We start from the raw sequence: 22,771 nt of genomic DNA, 5'->3' as shown, positions 1-22,771 counted from the left end.
CCGCGCTGCCGACTGTCCACCCACTACCATTTCTTCTATATCTACTAAAGCAGTGCCATCTTGTGGTGGTAATCTTCCTTCCTTCAGTCCTACATATGAAAATTTCCAGGCTTTTTTCCTCTGTTTGATATTCCAAAAAAAAATTCTTTTGAAACTAAAGCAGTTGAGTCCTCTTCAGGAGAAAGATAAGACTTATACTAGTAAGTCTGACAAGGTATTAAGTTGCTAGCTCTTCACATGGTAAAATGTATGAAAAGACTTAGTATGGATTTTCTTTGTGTCGTAAATATCCTGCCATTTGGGGCAGTCATTTCTAATCAATTCCATTTATTAAATCTCTTCCCCAATTCACACCTGGGCTCCAGCTTACATCTGTTCTTGGCTTAGGCTTCTCGTTCACCAGACATTGGGTTGAAACACCAAATGCTCCACAAACTGCTGCCAGAGTTTCAATTCCAGAGGTAATTTCGAAGAATGCGCTATGGGATATTTAATACATTTTCTAAAACAAACATATTGCTTTATAATTACTCAGAGAGAGCTCGCAATGTCAATGTTATACTATTAATCACCTATTAAGGGTTAAACCAGTAACACACCCAGGGAAACAGCCTAGGGCAAATTTCTTAGTACTTGTTTATTTAGGAAGCAATAAAAACACTATTAAAGTCTTCTCCAATTAATTAGGAAATGAAAAATACATATTTATATGGGAGAACCATATTCTCAAAAATAATTCAATAGGATTATTTGACTCAGATAACAGAGTAAATATATTTACTAAGATGAAGTTGAGTTTACAAAGTAATACTATTGAAAAAAAGTCTGTTAGAATGCAGACTGGGGATTGAGCTTGAAAAAGATGCTAGGCCTATATTTTAATTTTTTATTTTATTTTTTTTATAGGGACAGAGAGCGAGTCAGATAGAGGGATAGATAGGGACAGACAGACAGGAATGGAGAGAGATGAGAAGCATCAATCATCAGTTTTTCGTTGCGACACCATAGTTGTTCATTGATTGCTTTCTCATATGTGCCATGACCGTGGGCCTTCAGCAGACTGAGTAACCCCCCACTTGAGCCAGTGACCTTGGGTCCATGTTGGTGAGCTTTTTGCTCAAACCAGATGAGCCCGCGCTCAAGCTGGCAACCCCGGGGTCTCGAACCTGGGTCCTTCCGCATCCCAGTCCGATGCTCTATCCACTGCGCCACCGCCTGGTCAGGCTAGGCCTATATTTTAATAATGTATTAACCAGTAATTAATAATCAGATTTAAGAATTTTCTTCCTACCCAAAGCACTAATTCAAAAGAGTATATGCACTCCTAGGTTTACTGCAGCATTAATTACAATAGCCAAGATATATAAGCAACCCAAGTGCCTATTAATATACAAATGAATAATAAAATGTGGTGCATATGTATAATGCAATATTACTCAGCCATAAAAAAAGAATAAAATCTTATCATTTATAACAACATGGATGAACCTAAAGGATAGTATGCTAAGTGAAATAAGTCAGTCAGAGACAAATACCATATCACTTCACTTGTATGTGGAATCTAAAGAACAGAATTAAGAATAAACAAAACTGAAACAAACTCATAGATATAGAACAGACAGGTGGTTGCCGGAAAGCAGGAGGTTTGGAGGAATGGGTGAAAATGGCAAAGAGATTAAGAAATATAAACCGGTAGTTACAAAATAGTCATGTGGAAATAAACTATAGCATAAGGTATATAATCAATAATATTGTAATAATTATGTATGGTGCCAGAAAATATCAGGAAAAACACTTTGTAAAGTATATGATTATGTAACTACTATGTTGTATACCTGAAACTAATACAAAATAATACAAAATGTAAACTGCAATAGAAAAACAAAAATTTAAAAAACAAAGGAGGTAAGAGCATACAATGGAGTAAAGACAGTCTCTTTAACAAATGGTGTTGGGAAAACTGGACAGCTACCTGCAAAAAAAATGAAACTAGACCACCAACTCACATCATTCACAAAATAAACTCAAAATGGATAAAGGACTTAAATGTAAGTCATGAAACCATAGCATCTTAGAAGAAAACATAGGCAGTAAGCTCACCGACATCTATCGCAGCAATATATTTGCTGATTTATCTCCACAGGCAAGTGAAATAAAAGACAGGATAAACAAAGGGGACTATATCAAACTAAAAAACTTTTGCATAGCTAAAGAAAATATGAACAGGATAAAAAGACAAACCACACAATGGGAGAACATATTCAACAATACATCTGATAAGGGGTTAATAACCAAAATTTATAAAGAACTTCTAAAACTCAACACCAGAAAGATAAACAATCAAAAAATGAGCAAAAGAAATGAATAGACACTTCTCCAAAGAGGACATACGGGTGGCCAATAGGCAGATGAAAAAATGTTCAACATCACTAATCATTAGAGAAATGCAAATTAAACCACAATGAGACATCACCTCACACCAGTCAGAATGGTGCTCATTAACAAAACAACACAGAATAAGTGCTGGCAAGGATATGGAGAAAAGGGAACCCTCCTACACTGCTGGTGGGAATGCAGACTGGTGCAGCCACTGTGGAAAACAGTATGGAGATTCCTCAAAAATTAGAAATGGAACTGTCCTTTGACCCAGCCATCTCATTTATAGGAATACATCCCAAGGACACCATATCATTGACTCAAAAAAAGAAATGCACCCCCATGTTTATGGCAGCATTGTTCACAATAGTGAAGATCTGGAAACAGCCCAAGTGTCCATCAGTGGATGAGAGAATTAAAAAGCTGTGGTACATAAATACAATGGAATACTATGGGGCCATAAAAAAGAAGGAAATATTATCTTTTGCAACAATATGGATGGACCTGGAAACTATTATGTTGAGTGAAATAAGCCAGGCAGAGAAAGAAAAATATCATATGACCTCACTCATTTGAGGAATCCAAGAAACAATGTAAATTGAGGAACAGAATTAAACTTGAAGGGAGGAGGGAGCATTTGAGAGGGGGTAAGAGAGATGTTGAGGGGAATACAGGGGAGGGGGAGTGCTTTTGGGGAGACACCAGAAGCTATGTAAACACAATTAATTAATTAATTAATTAATTAAAATGTTAATCCATTTTTTAAAAAGAATTTTTCAGAAAGAGGGTGAGGAGGGATTATTGATATGCAAAAGAGAGTTTGTTGTGACATTTGAGGGCAAATTAAAGACTTTTAGAAAAATCATAAAACAATTTAAAGTTTAGTTTCTGTGACATTAGTTGTTCATAGTCATTTCTTAAATGTTTCCACTAATAATTTATTCAAGGTAAATACAAAGTTGCTCTTAAATATTTCTTGTTGTTAAAGATCTGTTTCAAATAATTACTTGAGCCTTCTCTTGAGTCTTTGGCATTCTGAATAGAACTGTCACAAGGAAGGAATCAAGAAAGCATTCCAGTTGGAAATTTTGGTCCCTCCACATTAACAAGGACATTCTTATGTAGAGCACAGTTGAGCTGTTCATGTAGAATTTCTAAACACATGAGTCTTTAGACATTCAAAAGATCACATCAGAGTAATGGTGCATGAGAGATAGACGTGATCTCTCCCCTTGAAATTTCAACAAATTGAACAGCTACAACACAGCAAGGCAATCCCAGGTAGGCTCACAGGCATGCCTGAAAGATCTGTGCTGAATTGACTAAAGGTGAGAAAGGTTGAGAAGGGGGCAGAAGATAAGATGCACTCACAGTTGGCTCCAGAAAGGAAAGAGGCCAGAATTGTCTGGATTTTTATTTGCTGGGGCTTCAGGGAGGAGGGGAGCCCAGAGGGACTGGATTTTTTTTTCTGCCAGGGCTCTGGAGAAGAAGGAAGATCAGACTGCCTGGGTTTTGTCTTCAGGGGTTCCAGAGAGGAGAAGCCCAGACAGTCTGGGTTTTTCTCTGCTGGGTCTATGGAGAAGGGAGAAGCCTGGAGTGACTGGGTCTCATGTTGGGAGGAGGGGTAAGATTGAGGGGCAGAGGGGGAGGTATTAAGCCAAAGTGGCAGCAGAAGGAGGAGTCATGGCCATGTTCCCATGGTCTCCCTGCAGCCTGCACGGAGTGCAAAGACAGAGAAAACCAAAATGTGACCCCAGGTTGCCCAGATCCCACCTCCCACACCTCACTGGTTTGGAGAATAACAGAGACAGACCACACAGCTAACTCTCCAGAGCCACTCTCTTCCCTGAAGAAGAGACGTGCTCTGAATCTGTCCCCTGGTCTGTTGAGACACAAAGAGGAGCACCCAGAGGCCTAAGATTGCCATTAATAAAGCCCTCACAAAACACCCCAACCACCAGCTCGACCACAACCCGCCTACTTCATTGTGACAGCAACATCTCAGCAGAGGTCAGGACAGGAATTTTATATAGCTAAAACTTGTAATACAACTCCACCTACTGGAAGAAAACAGGAAAACCTGTCAAAACTGAAAAATATTTTTCTTTTTCTACTTTTGAATTTCATTTTAATTAATTTTTATATTTTATTCCTATTTCTTGTGAGTGTTTTGTTTGCTATAAATCTTCTTTATTATTGCTCCTTTTTGTGCTTTTTATTTTTTACTGGTCATTCTTAAGTTTTTATATTTTTCATTACATTTTTCTTTTTTTTAATTAATTAATTTATTAATTAATTTATTTATTTTTACAGGGACAGAGAGAGAGTCAGAGAGAGGGCTAGACAGGGACAGACAGACAGGAACAGAAAGAGATGAGAAGCATCAATCATTAGTTTTTCATTGTGCATTGCAACACCTTAGTTGGTGCTTTCTCATATGTGCCTTGACCGCAGGCCTTCAGCAGACCGAGTAACCCCTTGCTGGAGCCAGCGACCTTTGGTTCAAGTTGGTGGGCTTTTGCTCAAACCAGATGAGCCTGCGCTCAAGCTGGCAACCTCAGGGTCTCGAACCTGGGTCCTCCACATCCCAGTCTGATGCTCTATCCACTGTGCCACGGCCTGGTCAGGCCATTTTTATTTTACATTTTTTAGTAGTCCTTTATTAGAGTTTTTAACAATACCACTCTCAAATGTCATCAAGGAAGAAGAAATTGAATACCATGTCTACACAAAAAGACATATACTTCAGAATGAAACTGAAAAATCTCCAGAAAGAAATCTCAATCACATGGAAAACTTAGAGTTAAATGATAGAGAATTCAAAATTGAAGTTCTGAAAATATTCAATGAGATGTGATAAAACACTGATAGGCAACTTAATGAGCTAAAAAAAAACAAATTAGTGAACAAAAGGAGTATTTCACCAAGGAGATTGAAACTTTAACACAGAGATGAAAAACTGAAAACAGTAATTGAAAACTGAGGTAGCAAATTTAGCTAATAGAACAGGCCAGATAGAGGAAAGAATCATTGACAACCAGAGATGATACAGAGGGAAGAAGAGAAAGACTCACAAATTTAATAATATAATTAAAAAATGACAGAACTCTACAAGAATTATCTGACTGCATTAGAAAAAGGAATATAAGAACAATGAGTAAATCATAAGAAGAGAGGGTGAAAGGAATGGAGAGCTTATTAAAACAAATAATTGATAAGAACTTCCCAAGTCTATGAAAACAAGTCCTAGAATCCAAGAAGCAAAGAGAATGCTGACTTACCTCAACCCAAACAGATCTATTTTAAAGCATATCGTAAAAATTTTAAAAATCATTGACAAAGAAAGAATCCTCAGGAAGCTAGGGAAAAGAAGAAAACATATAAAGAAAGGCCTATTAGGTTATCGTGAGAATTCTTAGCAGAAACTCTACAATCCAGAAGAGGATGGACACAAATATTCAAAGTATTGAAAGAAGAATTACCATTCAATAATACTATATCCATCAAGGTTATCCTTCAAATATATATAAACGAGAAATAAAAAACATTTGCAGAGACACAGAAGCTGAGGGAATTTATCATCAGAAAACCCAACTGTAGGAAATACTCAAAGGGGCTATTCAACCAGATACAAACAACAAAACAAATCAAAACTACAAGTAAAAGCTCCAACAAAGTCACAATAAAAACAAGGATAATCTTCCCAGGCCAGTTGGCTCAGCAGTAGAGCATCGGCTCGGCATGTGGAAGTCCCGATTTGATTCCCGGCCAGGGCAAAGAGGAGAAGTGCCCATCTGCTTCTCCACCCTTCCCTTTTTCCTTTCTCTCTATCTTTCTCTTCTCCTCACCAGCCAAGGTTCCATGAGAGCAAAGTTGGCCTGGGTGCTGAGGATAGCTCCATGGCCTCCACCTCAGGCACTAGAATGGCTCTAATTGCAACGAAGCAATGGCCCCAATGAGCCGAGCACCACCCCCTGGTGGGCATGCCAGTGGATCCCGATTGGGCTCATGTGGGAGTCTGTTTCTGCCTCCCAGTTCTCACTTCAAAAAAAAAAAAAAAAAGAATAATCTGAGAACAGTAACATAAAGGGGAGAGAATAAAAATATGCAGTAGCAAAGGAGAATAGAGTACAGAAACACTCATATGACAAAGGAATCTAGTACTTATGGAAATATTTCTGTTAATAACCTAATGGTAATCACCCAAGAAAATGCCACACTGAAACACACAGCTTAAGAAAAAGAAGAAATGGAAAGAAGTATGAAATACCACCAAACAAAAACAACTGACAGAAATAGAAAAGAAAAGAACTGAAGGAGAGACAGTTACCAGAAAACAAAATGTAAAATAGCTATAGGAAATCCTCAAGTGTCATGTAAATGGACTGAACTCACCAATAAGGAGGCACAAAGTAGTATATTGGATCAATACACAAAAACCCCATAGCATGTTGCCTTAAAGAGACATATCTAAACTGCAAGGACAGTGCTTGCTTCGGCAGCACATATACTAAACTGCAAGGACAAAAGTAGAATCAAAGTGAAAGGTTGGAAAGTAGTTCTCCAAACAAATAACACTCAAAGAGAAGCAGGATAGCCATACTACTATGGCAATGCTGACTTCAAGACAACAAAGGAAACCAGAGTCAAAGATGAACATTTCATAATGATAAAAGGGATACTATATCAAGAAGATATAACACTTCTTCATATATATGCATCAAATCAGATAGAACCAAAATATATAAGACATCTATGAAGTGATCTAAAAATAGAAACAGACAAAAGCAGAATCATATTTGTAGATCTCAACACACCATTGACGGCTTTAGAGACATCATACAAACAGAAAATTAATAAAGACATATTGGCTTTAATGATGCACCAGACCAAATTGACATAACAGACATTTATAGGACATTTCATAACAGAACATCAGGTTATACATTCTTTCCAGTGTGCGTGGAACATTCTCAAGGATAGACCAAATGCTGGGCTACAAAACTAACATCAACAAATTCAAGAAGATTGAAATTATAACAAGCAAATTTTCTGACTATAAGGCTTTGAAATTAGAATTGAACTGCCAAAAAGAAATAAGGAAACCCACAAAAATGTGGAAATTAAACAATATACTTCTAAAAATAACTGGGGCAAAGAAGAAATAAAAGCAGAGATCAAAAGACGTAGACAAATGAGAATGTCAACACAACATATCAAAATTTCTGGGATGCAGTGAAAGGAGTAATACAAGGGAAGTTTATATCATTAAAGGCTTATATCAAAAAACAGGAGAGCCTGACCAGGTGGTGGTGCAGCAGATAGAGCATCAGACTGTGACATGAAAGACCCAGGTTCAAAACCCTGAGGTTGCCAGCTTGAGCGCCGGCTCATCTGGTTTGAGCAAGGCTCACCAGTTTGAGCCCAAGGTCACTGGCTTAAGCAAGGGGGTCACTTGGTCTGCTGTAGCCCCCCAGTCAAGGCACATATAAAAAAGCAATCAATGAACAACTAAGGTGCCACAACAAAGAATTGATGCCTCTCATCTCTCTCCCTTCCTGTCTGTCCCTATCTGTCCCTCTCTCCATCTCTCTCTGTCTCTGTCACACACACAAAAAAAACCAAGAGAGTTCCCAAGTAAACAACCTAATATCACACATTAAGCAACTAGAAAAAGAAAAAAAGCAACCCAAATTTAACAGAAGAAAGGAAATGGTAAAAATTAGAACAGAACTAAATGAAAATGACAACAAAAGGACTATAAAAAATTAATGCAACAATGAACTGGTTCTTTGAAAAGATCAATAAAATTGAAAATACCCTGGCTGGACTCACTAAGGAAAAAAAAGAGGAAAGACTCATATAAACCAAATCCAAAATGTAAGAGGAGATGTTATTACAGACATCATTGAAATGCAAAGGATCATACTAGAATACTATGAAAGACCATCTGCCACAAAATTTAACAATCTGGAAGAAATGGGTAAGTTACTAGAATTAGACAATGTTCCTAGACTAAGTCATGAAGAAGTGGAAAACCAAAATAGACCCAGAAGCAGGAAGGAAATAGAAACAACTATCAAAAACTTCCCAAAAAAGTCTGACCAGGTGGTGGTATAGTGGATAAAGCATCGAACTGGGATGCAGAGGACCCAGGTTCAAAACCCCAAGGTTGCCAGCTTGAGTGCAAGCTCATCTGGTTTGAGCAAGGCTCACCAGTATGACGGACCAGGTGGTGGCACAGTGGATGGCACATTGAACTGGGACTAAGAGGACTCAGGTTTAAAACCCCAAGGTCACCAACTTGAACAAGGGGTCACTCGGTCTGCTGTAGCCCCCCCCTAGTCAAGGCACATATTGGAAAGCAATCAAACACCTAAGGTGCCACAACGAAGGGCTAATGCTTCTCATCTCTCTCCCTTCCTGTCTGTCCCTATCTGTTCCTCTCTCTTTCTCTGTCTCTGTCACACACGCACACACAAAAACAAACAACACCTTCCTATAAAACAAAAGTCCAAGACCAGATGGCTACACTAGAGAATTATACCAAACATTCAAAGATCTGGTATCTATCCTTCTGAAATACTTCCAAAAAATAGAAGAAATACTCCTTAACACATTTAATGAGTCCAACATAACTCTGATATCAAAACTTGGCAATAACATTACACAGAAAGAAAACTACAGACCAATATCTCTAATATATACAGATAAAAAGTCCTAAAAAATACTACCAAATTGAATACAACAATACATTTAAAAAATAATACATTATGATCAAGTTGGACTCACATTCCATGAGCACAAGGATGGTTCAACATATACAAATCCATCAATGTAATACACCTCATCACCAAAACAAAGGACAAGAATCATATGATCCTATCAATAAAAGCAGGAAAGGCATTCAATAAGGTACAACATCTATTTATGTTTAAAACACCCAATTAAATGGGTATAGAAGAAAAGTACTGGTCCTGGCCAGTTGCTCAGTGGCAGAGCGTGAGCCTGGCATGTGGATGTCCTAGACCTAATTTCAATTCCTGGTCAGGGCACACAGGAGAAGCACCCATCTGCTTCTCCATATCTCCCCCTCTCCCTTCTCATGCGTTCCTTCAGCCATGGCTCAATTGGAGCAAGTTGGCCCCAGGTGCTAAAGATGGCTCCATGGCCTCTGCCTCAGTACCTAATAAATGGCTCTTGTTGCAATGAAGCAAGGGCCCTAGATGGGCAGAGTATTGCTCCCTAGTAGGCTTGCTGGGTGGATACTGATCAGGGTGCATGCAAGAGTCTGTCTCTATCTTTCCTCCTCTCACTAAATAAAATAAAATAAAATAAAGTACCTAAACATAGTAAAAGCCATATATGACAGCCCATCACCCATTATACATATTTATGAGCCTAATACAGGAGCACATAAATATATAAAGCAGATTTTTTTTTTTTTGTATTTTTCTGAAGCTGGAAACAGGGAGAGAGAGTCAGACAGACTCCCGCATGCGCCTGACCGGGATCCACCCGGAACGCCCACCAGGGGCGAAGCTCTGCCCACCAGGGGGCGATGCTCTGCCCCTCCGGGGCGTAGCTCTGCCGCGACCAGAGCCACTCTAGCGCCTGGGGCAGAGGCCAAGGAGCCATCCCCAGCGCCCGGGCCATCTTTGCTCCAATGGAGCCTTGGCTGCAGGAGGGGAAGAGAGAGACAGAGAGGAAGGCGCGGCGGAGGGGTGGAGAAGCAAATGGGCGTTTCTCCTATGTGCCCTGGCCGGGAATCGAACCCGGGTCCCCCGCATGCCAGGCCGACGCTCTACTGCTGAGCCAACCGGCCAGGGCCTATAAAGCAGATTTTGCTGGACATAAAGGGTGAGATCAACAGAAATACTATAATAGTAGAGGATTTTAATGCCCACTAACATCAATGGATAGATCTTTTAGACAGAAAATAACAACAACAACAAAAAAACAGCGGCCTTAACTGACACACTAGATCAACTGTATTTAATTGATATCTTCAGAACCTTTCACCCCAAAGCAGCAGAATATATATATACATTCTTTTCAAGTGCTCGTGGTATATTCTCTAGGATAAACCACATGCTAAGACAAAAAACAAGTCTGAATAAATGTAAGAAGATTGAAATCATATCAAGCATCTTCACTGATCACAATGGCATGAAACTAGAAATCAACTACACTAGAAAAACTGAAAAACATTTAAACACTTGGAGGCCTAATAGCATGTTATTAAATAACAAATGGGTTAACAATGAAATCAAGGAAGAATACAAATATTTCCTTGAAACAAATGAAAATGAACATACAACAACTCAAAATTTGTAGGACACAGCAAAAGCAGTCCTGAGAGAGAAGGTCATAGCACTTCAGGCATACCTTAAGAAGCAAGAAAAAGCTGAAATAAATAATTTAACCCTGCACCTAAAAAAACTAGAAAAAGAACAACAAATAAAGCCCAGAGAAAGTAGAAGAAAACAAATAATAAAGATCAGAGCGGAAGTAAATGACATAGAGGCTAAAAAGAAATACAAAAGATCAATGAAACCAAGAGCTGGTTCTTTGAGAAGGTAAGCAAGATTGATGAACCTTTACCAGACTCATAAAAATAAAGAGAGGACTCAAATAAATAAAATTAAAAATGAAAGTGGGGAAGTAATAACTGACACCACAGACATACAAAGGATTGTAAGAAAATACTATGATTTATATGCCAAAAAATTGGACAACCTAGGTGAAATGGATAAATTTCTAGAAATTTATCCAAAACTCAATCTGGAAGAATCAGAAAACCTATACAGACCAATTACAACAAATGAAATTGAAACAGTTATCAAAAAAAAATTCCAGCAAACGAAAGTCCTGGACTGGATGTCTTCACAGGCAAATTTTACCAAATATTCAAAGAAGAACTAACACCTATCCTTCTCAAGCTATTCCAAAAAATTCAAGAGGAAGGAAGACTTTCAAGCTCCTTTTATGAGGCAAGCATTATCCTCATTTCAAAACCAGATAAAGACACTATGAAGAAAGAAAACTATAGGCCAGTATCCCTGATGAGCTTACATGCTAAAATTCTCAACAAAATATTAGCAAACCGAATCCAGTAATACATAAAAAAAATTATACATCATGATCAAGTGGGATTTATTCTGGGGAGGCAAGGCTGGTACAATATTTGCAAATCAATCAATGTGATTTACCATATAAACAAAAAGAAAGATAAAAAAATCACATGATTATATCAATAGATGCAGAAAAAACATTTGACTAAAGATAGCACCCGACCTGTGGTGGTGCAGTGGATAAAGCGTCGACCTGGAAATGCTGAGGTTGCCGGTTGAAACCCTGGGCTTGCCTGGTCAAGGAACATATGGGAGTTGATGCTTCCTGCTCCTCCCCACTTCTCTCTGTCTCTCTCTCTCTCTCCCTCTGTCTCTCTCTCTCCCTCTCTCTCTCCTCTCTAAAAATGAATAAAAAATAAAATAAATTAAAATTAAAAAAAAAAAAGATAGCACCCATTATGATCAAAACTCTCAGCAAAGTGGGAATACAGGGAACACACCTCAACATAATAAAGGCCATCTATGAGAAACCAACAGCCAACATCATACTCAATGGGCAAAAATGAAAAGCAATCCCCTTTAGATCAAGAACAAGGCAGGGGTGCCCCCTTTCACCACTTTTATTCAACATAGTTCTGGAAGTCCTAGCCACAGCAATCAGACAAGAAGAAGACATAAAAGGCATCCAAATTGGAAAAGAAGAAGTAAAACTATCATTATTTGCCAATGACATGATACTGTACATAGAAAACCCTAAAGTCTCAGTCTAAAAACTACTAGACCTGATAAATAAACTTGGCAATGTGGCAGGATATAAAATTAATATTCAGAAATCAGTGGCATCTTTATATACCAACAATAAGCTGTCTGAAAGAGAAATTAAGGAAACAATACCTTTCACTATTGCAACAACCACAACAAAAAATAAAGTACCTAGGAGTAAATTTAACCAAAGAGGTAAAAGACTTGTACTTGGAAAATTATATGACATTGAAAAAAGAAATCAAGGAAGATACAAACAAGTGGAAGCATATACTATGTTCATGGATAAGAAGAATACACATCATTAAAATGTCTACATTACCCAAAGCAATCTATAAATTCAATGCAATTCCTATTTAATACCAATGGCATACTTCAAAGATATAGAACAAATTTTCCAAAAATTTATATGGAACAAAAAAAGAACACAAATATCCTAAGCAATCTTGAAAATGAAGAATACAGTGAGAGGTATCACACTTCCTGATATCAAGTTATACTACAAGGTCATGGTAATCAAAACAGCTTGGTACTGGCATAAGAACAGGCATACAGATCAATGGAACAGAACAGAGAACCCAGAAATAAACCCATGCCTTTATGGTCAACTGATATTTGACAAAGGAGGCAAGAGTATACAACAGAGTAACGACAATCTCTTTAATAAATGGTGTTTGGAAAATTGGATAGGTACAAGCAAAAAAATGAAACTAGACCATCAACTTACACCGTTCACAAAAATAAACGCAAAATGGATAAAAGACTTAAATGTAAATCACGAAACCATAAACATCTTGGAAGAAAAAACATATGCAGTAAACTCTCCGATATCTCTTGTAGCAATATTTTTGCTGATTTATCTTCACAGGCAAGTGAAATAAAGGACAAAATAAACAAATGGGACTATATCAAACCAAAAAGCTTGCAAAAGACACCATTAACAAAATAAAAAGACAACCCACACAATGGGAGAACATATTCACCAATACATCAGATAAGGGGTTAATAACTAAATTTATAAAGACCTTCTAAAACTCAACACCAGGAAGGTAAACAATCCAATTTTAAAATGAGCAAAAGAACTGAATAGACACTTCTCCAAAGAGGACATACCCAGTGGCCAATAGGCATATGAAAAAATGTTTAAAGTTACTAAACATCAGAGGAATGCAAATTAAAGTCACAATGAGATAACACCTCACAGCTGTCAGAATAGTGATCATTAACAAATCAACACACAGTAAGTGCTGCAAGGGTGTGGAAAAAAGGGAACCCTTCTGCACTGCTGGTGGGAATGCAGAGTTGTGCAGCCACTGTGGAAAACAGTATGACTTTCCCCAAAACATTAAAAATGGAACTGTCTTTTGACGCAGCTATCCCAGTTTTAGGAATATATCCTAAGAAGACCAAATCACGGATCCAAAAGGAGATATGCACTCCCATGTTTATTGCAGCATTGTTTACAATAGCCAAGATCTGGAAACAGCCCAAGTGTCTGATGAGTAGGTTAAAAAGCAGTGATACATATATACAATGAAATATTACGTGACCATGAAAAAAGAAGGAAGTCTTATCTTTTGCAATGGCATGGATGGACCTGGAGATTATTATGCTAAGTGTAATAAATCAGGTGTAGAAAGACAAATATCATATTATCTCACTTATATGTGGAATCTAATGAACAAAGTTAACTGAGGAACAGAATAGAAACAGAGGCGGGGTCATGAGGACCAGAGGGACAGCTGTCAGAAGGAAGGGGGATGAGGAGAGGGGATCAGAGGTGAAAGAATTAGTGAAATTATATATACATAACACATAGATACAGATAACAGGACAGGAAATCCCAGAGGGCGGGGGGAGGGAGCAAAAGAGGTGTAATGGGGGACACGGGGGTGGGGGTGAGCATCTTATATTGAGTGGGACACTTGAATCCATGTTAACATAATAAATTAAAATTAATATTTTTTAAAATTAAAATAAATCATTTTGAAAAACCAACTTAGTACCTCATGAAGTGGAGTCCATAACCAAGGAGTCAAAGAAGTAGCTACATCAAGAATGGTAGGGGCCTGACCTGTGGTGGCGCAGTGGATAAAGCGTCGACCTGGAAATGCTGAGGTCACCGGTTCGAAACCCTGGGTTTGCCTGGTCAAGGCACATATGGGAGTTGATGCTTCCAGCTCCTCCACCCTTCTCTCTCTTTGTCTCTCGTCTCCTCTCGTCTCTCTGTCTCTCTGTCTCTCTGTCTCTCTCTCTCTCTCTCTCCCTCTCCTCTCTAAAATGAATAAATTTAAAAAAAAAAAAAAAAAAAGCAGCAAGCCCTGGCCGGTTGGCTCAGCGGTAGAGCGTCGGCCTGGCGTGCGGGGGACCCGGGTTCAATTCCCGGCCAGGGCACATGGAGAAGCGCCCATTTGCTTCTCCAACCCCACCCCCTCCTTCCTCTCTGTCTCTCTCTTCCCCTCCCGCAGCCGAGGCTCCATTGGAGCAAAGATGGCCCGGGCGCTGGGGATGGCTCCTTGGCCTCTGCCCCAGGCGCTAGAGTGGCTCTGGTCACGGCAGAGCGACGCCCTGGAGGGGCAGAGCATCACCCCCTGGTAGGCAGAGCTTCGCCCCTCGTGGGCGTGCCGGGTGGATCCCGGTCGGGCGCATGCGGGAGTCTGTCTGACTGTCTCTCCCCGTTTCTAGCTTCAGAAAAATACAAAAAAAAAAAAAAAAAAGAGTGGTAGGGAGGGTGGAGACTCAAAACAGGCTGCTCCTGATCCCAGGGGCAAGTGGTGGCTGAAGGTACGAAGGGACTCTCAGATGTGAGAGGTTTTCCCTGAGAGATATAGGTCCTGAGCCCCAGGTCAGGTGCCCCAGCCTAGAGCACCAAAGCCTGGATGAGGTGTCAGTATAGCATTTGGCAGTGAAAAGGGGCTACATTTCTGTATGTGAGAAAGAGATAGGAGATCTCAAAGACACAGGCACCTTCTTAAAGGGCCAAAACACAGAAAATTTCATTCTTAGCCATTTACCCTGGGCTCAAGTGAATGGAGGACTGAGAAGTCTAGAGTCATGTGAGGATCATGTGAAATTGGCAGCTTCAGGAAGAAGACATGGTGTGGGACAGAAACTGAAACCCCTGTCCTGTATCATTCTCTAATACTGCAGTGCAATGTTTCTTGGGTGGAGCAATCCCCTCCAAGTGGCAGCAGCCTGTGGGAGAGCAAATGTGGCAGCAGCCTGTGGGAGAGCAAATTTTCCACCCTCAAGAATATCTCTTTCCTGCTCCACCCTATGGAATTGGGCCCTGCTGAGAAGTAAGCAGCCTTGACAGAAAGCAGGCAGCATGAGAGAGACTTTGTTGTCTGGCGATGAAGCCAGAGCTTCCCCCCCACCCTCACCCCACATTCTCAATAATGACTGGTGCTTCCACCTCATGGAATTCAATAGAAACTCTCTGGACTGTGAGCAGACCAAATCTCTGGTTTAAGGTGCCACACCCACCAGATTCTTAGTGGCTACACCCTATTGACATCTGTGAAAAAAGTCAGAACAAACTGACAACTGGGGCCCTGGGATGGGAGCCACACCCACCACCTTTCCTCCCACCTTTCCTAATCCCTGAGTTACCCAAGCATGTAGATTCTACTATAGGATTTGGGGTTGGTTTGTTGTTGTTTTTTTCGGAGACAGAGAGAGAGTCAGAGAGAGGGATAGATAGGGACAGACAGACAGAAATGGAGAGAGATGAGAAGCATCAATAATCAGTTTTTCATTGCGACACCTTAGTTGTTCATTGATTGCTTTTTCATATGTGCCTTGACCGTGGGGCTACAGCAGACCGAGTAACCCCTTGCTCAAGCCAGTGATCTTGGGTCCAAGCTGGTGAGCTCTGCTCAAACCAGATGAGCTCGTGCTCAGGCTGGCAACCTTGGGGTCTCGAACCTGGGTCCTCCACATCCCAGTTCAATGGTCTATCCACTGAGCCACCACCTGGTCAGGCGATTTTTGGATTTTTTTAAAGATTTTATTTATTGATTGTACAGAGAAAAGAGAAGGTGGGGGAGTGAAAGTATCAACTACTAGTTGCTTCATTTTAGTTGTTCATTGGTTGCTTGTCATACGTGCCTCAACTCGGAAAGCCCAGGGTTTCGAACCATTGACCTCAGCGTTCCAAGTCAAGGCTCTATCTGCTGTACCACCACAGGCCAGGTTTTTTAAGGCTGAGTTCAACAAGTAGCCAACAGAGGCAGAAGGAGGGGGATCTCAGGGATCATTGGACCTTTTGTTGACTTTCCTGCAGTCTCAGTGTGGGTAAAAGCCAGCCTAGAGCCTGACCAGGCAGTGGCACAGTGGATAGAGCACTGGACTGGTACGCGGAAGACTCAGGTTCGAAACCTCAAGGTTGTCAGCTTGAGTGTAAACTCATCTGGTTTGAGCAAGGCTCACCAGCTTGAACCCAAGGTTGCTGGCTTAAGCAAGGGGTCACTCGGTCTGCTGAGGCCCCCCCCAAGTCAAGGCACATATGAGAAAGCAATCAATGAACAACTAAGGTGCTGCAACGAAGGGTTGATGTTTCTCATCTCTCTCCTTTCCTGTCTGTCCCTATTTGTCCCTCTTTCTGTCTCTCTGTCACAAAAAAACCAAACCAAACAAAAAAACTCAGCCTAGGTATACAGCTTCATCCATTCATGTGCACCTAACCCCACAGAGGTGACCACAAATTCTGATTTGCTTATACTTCCAAAAAAGTTGCTGAGGGCCAGTCACAGGCAGGGTCTTACACTGGTTTGCACAATGTTCCCTCCTAAGAGGCCCAGAACTAACACATCCAGCGGCTATCTACAGAGAACATCAGAGCAGGACCCAACTACCCTTACTAGCAACATATCCAAAGGGAAAGCTCATCAGACAACAAATACAGCTGGAGTGAATTCTGTTTTCCGTGGTCAACACCTGCACAGCAGCTTGTATGCATTGGATGAGTTAGAGCTTCACATTCTGCTGGCCTAAGTCCTGGATATCCTGCCCTGCTGGGCTAAGTTCCAAGGGGAATGATAGAGAGGTTTAGATACAGACATTCACAGTGTGAGTTCCTTGGAAACTATTATTTGAACTCTAGGGGTTTAGCCACCTTCAGGGGGAACACAAATAAGCCCCAGTGAAAGACTCTCTCAATTTTCTTTCCTGAGACCAGGGGATCCTCAGCTTAAACTTCTGCAGAGGGGTCATCGGCCTCACCCATTCTGGAACGCTCATTACCTTGCTGAGGAGAAATAGAATTGGAGTATCCAACAGTGGCTTAGGTGTTAGACACTGAAGTAGGGGCCACATTCCCTGTACTGAGCTACTGACAAAAGACCCCTTAAGTAGAGGGTCCCACTAATGTTGTCATCTCAACATCAGCTGCCCTAAACCACCCAGCTTGTAACCTGTGGATGGGTTAATGGGGTGAGACCAGTCTATACTTTTTTTTACAGAAGACTTTGTGGTAAGACTGGAAAGCTGAAAGAAAACATGAAGCAGCTGAAAAGGGGAGGCAAATCTTAAGGTATTTGGGCCCTTTTACAGAGCTGCTGTAAGCTCTAAGCAGAAGGAAGCTGATTCTTATACATAGGCTACCCCTTCATATACACACAGAATCAGAAAACGTAGGCACAAACAGTAAACATAGTGGTAATAGCTCTAGTCAAGTAGCCCATGGTGGATTACAAACAACATCTGATAACTCATGCCTGAACCCCACCCAAGAGGACCCAGAACCAATACAAGTAGTAGGTGGCAGACAGAACCAATGCTAGACTCAACTAGTCACACAGGTGGCACACCCAAAAAAGGAGTCCAGCACACACCAGACCCCGCTGAGAATAACTATGCCCCATAGGATAGATACTGCACAGTGTCTAATATATGTGATCAAGGTTGATCCTTACAGCCAGGAAGCCTGAAGGAATAGCCTCACTCATGAAAGGGCCAACTGCATTCAAGACTCACATACTAAAGGAAGGTAAATATAATCTTCAAGAAGCATTTCTAGAGCAAGGTGCTCAGGGGGCCTGAAAGTTAATACCACTGAGTCTATCTTCCTCATAAAGACACCACAACATATTTGAAATTCAGAGCAGAGCTACATAATACACAGACAAAATGGGAAGACAAATAAATATGACTCAAATGATTCAACAACAGAAATCCTTCAGAAAAAGAACTAAATGAAATGGAAGTAACCAAATTACCAGACGCAGAGTTTAAAATAATGATTAGGATGCTCAAGGATCTTAGAGCAACAATGGATGGTTATAATAAGAACTTAAACAAAGAGATAGCAAGCATTGAAAAGGACATTGAAATAATAAAAAAGAGCCAGTCAGAAAAGACTGCACTAGAAATAATCAACAGCAGGCTAGAGGAAGTGAAGGATAAAATCAGTGATTTAGAGGAAAAGGTAAACAGAAGCACAGCAGCAAAAAGAAAAGAGGATCAAAAAAACTGAAACTAAGAGACCTCTGAGACAACATGAAGTGAAACAAAATCCGCATCACAGGAGTTTCTGAAGGAGAAGAGAATGAACAAGGGACAGAGAACTTGTTTGAAGAAATCGTAGCCAAAAACTACCCATAATTGATGAAGGAAAAGGTCATACAAGTTCAAGAAGTACAAGTTCAAAAAGCTGCAAGAGAAAAGCAGTTAATTACCTACAGAGGAGTCTCCATAAGGATGACATCTGACTTCTTAACAGAAACACTTCAGGCCAGAAGGGACTGACAAGAAATATTCAAAGTGATGCAAAACAAGAACCTACAACCAAGACTGCTCTCTGGTGCAAAGCTATCATTTAAAATTGAAGAAGAAATAAAGAGCTTCTGAGACAAAAATGGCTCAAGGAGGTCATTACCACCAAACAGTACTGCAAGAAATGTTAAAGGGCCTACTAACAAGAGGAAAGAAAAAAAGACATCAAGAGAAGGAAGATGATAAGTTTAAAGAATAAAATGGCAGTAAATAAGTACATATCAATAATAAATGTAAATGTAAATGGATTAAATGGCTCTATCAAAAGTCATAGGGTAGCTGCATGGATAAGAAAACAAGACCCACCTGACCAGGCAGTGGCGCAATGGATAGAGCGTCAAACTGAAATGCGGAAGGATCCAGGTTCGAGACCCTGAGGTCGCTAGCTTGAGCACGGGCTCATCTGGTTTGAACAAAGCTCACCAGCTTGGACCCAAGGTCACTGGCTCAGGCAATGGGTTACTCAGTCTGCTGAAGGCCCGCGGTCAAGGCACATATGAGAAAGCAATCAGTGAACAACTAAGGTGTCGCAATGCGCAACGAAAAATTAATGATTGATGCTTCTCATCTCTCCATTCCTGTCTGTCTGTCCCTGTCTATCCTGCTCTCTGACTCTCTCTCTGTCTCTGTAAAAAAAAAAAAAAAAAAAAAAAAAAGAAAACAAGACCCTTATATATGCTGTCTAAAAGAGACCTACCACAGGGCCTGACCTGTGGTGGCACAGTGGATCAAGCACCGACCTGGAATGCTGAGGTCGCTGGTTCAAAACCCTAGGCTTGCCCGGTCAAGGCACATATGGGAGTTGATGTTTCCTGCTCCTCCCCCCTTCTCTTTCTGTCTCTCTTCTCTAAAATGAATAAATAAAAATAAATAAAAAAGTTTTAAAGAAAGCATTAAAAAAAAGAGAGAGACCTACCACAGAACAAAAGATACAAATAGACTGAAATTGAAGGGATGAAAAAAATATATATTACAAAATAGCCTTTTATTTGTTTGTTGGTTTACTTATTTATTATTCAGTGAGAGGAAAGGAGGCAGAGATAGACTTTCACATGTGTCTTAACAAGGAGCCATCCAGCAAGCCCACTAGGGGGCAATGCTCTGTCCATCTGGGGTGTTGCTCCATGGCTCAGCAACCGAGTTCTTCTTAGAGCCTGAGGTGGATGGAGGCCCCGGAGCCATCCTTAGCACCTGGGCCAGCTTTTCCAATAGAATAGAGTCATGGCTGCAGGAAAAGAGAAGAGAGTGAGAAAGAAGTGAGAGGGGGAGTGGTGGAGAAGCAGATGGGTAATTCTCCTGTGTATCCTGACTGGGAATCAAACCCAGGACTTCCACAAACTGGGCAGATGCTTTACTATTGAGCAAACTGGCCAGGGCCCAAAATAGCCTTTAAAATAAGGCTATAGTAAGGGCCAATGAAGGTCCTGGAGCAATCTAACAAAAGGATATAACCATTGTAAGTATTTATGCACCCAATACATGAGCACCTAAGTATATAGAGCAGGGGTCCCCAAACTACGGCCCGTGGGCCACATGCGGCCCCCTGAGGCCATTTATCCGGCCCCCTCCGCACTTCCGGAAGGGGCACCTCTTTCATTGGTGGTCAGTAAGAGGAGCACATTGACCATCTCATTAGCCAAAAGCAGGCCCATAGTTCCCATTGAAATACTGGTCAGTTTGTTGATTTAAATTTACTTGTTCTTCATTTTAAATATTGTATTTGTTCCTGTTTTGTTTTTTTTACTTTAAAATAAGATATATGCAGTGTGCATAGGGATTTGTTCATAGTTTTTTCTTATAGTCCGGCCCTCCAATGGTCTGAGGGACAGTGAACTGGCCCCCTGTGTAAAAAGTTTGGGGACCCCTGATAGGAGCAAATTTTGATGGACATAAAGGGAGAAACTGACAGCAATATAATAATAGTAGTGTATATTAACTCCCTACTACCATCGATAGATAGATCCTCCAGACAGAAAATCAACAATAAAATAGCAGCCTTAAATGACACACTAAATCAACTGGAATTAATTGATATCTTCAGAACATTTCACCACAAAGCAGCAGAATATACATGGTTTTCACATGCTCATTGTACATTTTCTGATGTAGATCACATGTTAGGACTCAAAACAAGTCTCAGTAAATTTAAGAAGATTGAAATCATATCAAGCATCTTCTCTGACCACAATTACATGAAACTAGAAATCAACCATAATGAAAAATATTGATAAACATTCAAACACCTGGAGGCTAAATAGCATGCTATTAAATAATGAATGGGTTAACAATGAGATCCAGAAAGATATAAAAATTTCCTTGAAACAAATGAAAATGAACATACAACAACCGAAATTCATGGGACATAGCAAAAGCAGTCCTAAGGAGGAAGTCCATTGCATTATAGGCCTACCTTAAGAAGCAAGAAAAATTTCAAATAAACAATCTAACTCTGCACCTAAAAAACTAGGAAAAGAACAATAAACAAAGTGCAGAGGAAGTAGAAGGATGGAAATAATAAAGATCAAAGCAGAAATAAGTGACATAGAGGCTAAAAACACAACACAAAAGATCAATGAAGCCAAGAGCTGGTTCTTTGAAAAGGTAAACAAAATTGACAAACCCTTAACCAGACTCATCAATAGTAAAAGAAAGAGGACCTGAATAAATAAAATTAGACATGAAAGAGAAGTAACAACTGACATCACAGAAATACAATAGATTGTAAGAAAATACTATGTAGAATTATAGGCCAACAGACTGGCCAATCTGGTTAAAGTGGATAAATTCCAAGAAACATACAATCTTCCAAAACTGAATCTGGAAGAATTAGAAAACCTGAGCAGAGCAATTACAACAAATGAAATTGAAACAATGATTAAAAAATTCCTAGCAAACAAAAGTCCTGGACCAGATGGTTTCACAGGTAAATTTTACCAAACATTCAAAGAACTAACCCTTATCCTTCTCAAGCATTCCAAGATATTCAAGAGGAAGGAAGACTTTGAAGTTTATTTTATGCAACAAGCATTATCCTACTTCCAAAATCAGGTAATGACACTATAAAGAAAGAAAAGTATAGGTCAATATCCCTGATGAACATAAATGCTAAAATTCTCAACAAAATATGGATCAGCAATACATTAAAAAGATTATACATCATAATCAAGTGGAATTTATTCTGGGGAGGAAAGGCTGGTACAATATTCACAAATCAATAAATATGATTCATTACATAATCAGAATGAAGGATAAAAATTCCACACACATATTAATAAATGTAGAAAAAACATTTGATAAAAGCCTGCACCCATTTATGATCAAAACTCTCAGCAGAGTGGGAATACAGGGAACATACTTCAACATGATAAAGGCCATCTATGACAAACCCACAGCCAACATCACACTCAATGGGCAAAAATGAAAAGCAATCCCCTTAAGATCAGGAATGAGACAGGGGTGTCCCCTTTCACCACTTTTTTTTTTCAGGCTTTTTTTTTTAATTTAATTTTATATATATATATATATATATATATATATATATATATATATATATATATTTTTTTTTTTTTTTTTTTTTTTTTTTTATAGAGAGACAGAGAGTAAGTCAGAGAGAGGGATGGACAGGGACAGATGACAGGAACGGAGAGAGATGAGAAGCATCAATCATTAGTTTTTCGTCGCGCGTTGCAACACCTTAGTTATTCATTGATTGCTTTCTCATACGTGCCTTGACCATGGGCCTTCAGCAGACTGAGTAACCCCTTGCTGGAGCCAGCGACCTTGAT

The sequence above is a fragment of the Saccopteryx leptura genome, chromosome 3 (assembly GCF_036850995.1).
Source record: "Saccopteryx leptura isolate mSacLep1 chromosome 3, mSacLep1_pri_phased_curated, whole genome shotgun sequence".
In the NCBI taxonomy this organism is placed as follows: domain Eukaryota; kingdom Metazoa; phylum Chordata; class Mammalia; order Chiroptera; family Emballonuridae; genus Saccopteryx; species Saccopteryx leptura.
Note: the sequence above shows the minus strand (reverse complement) of the source record.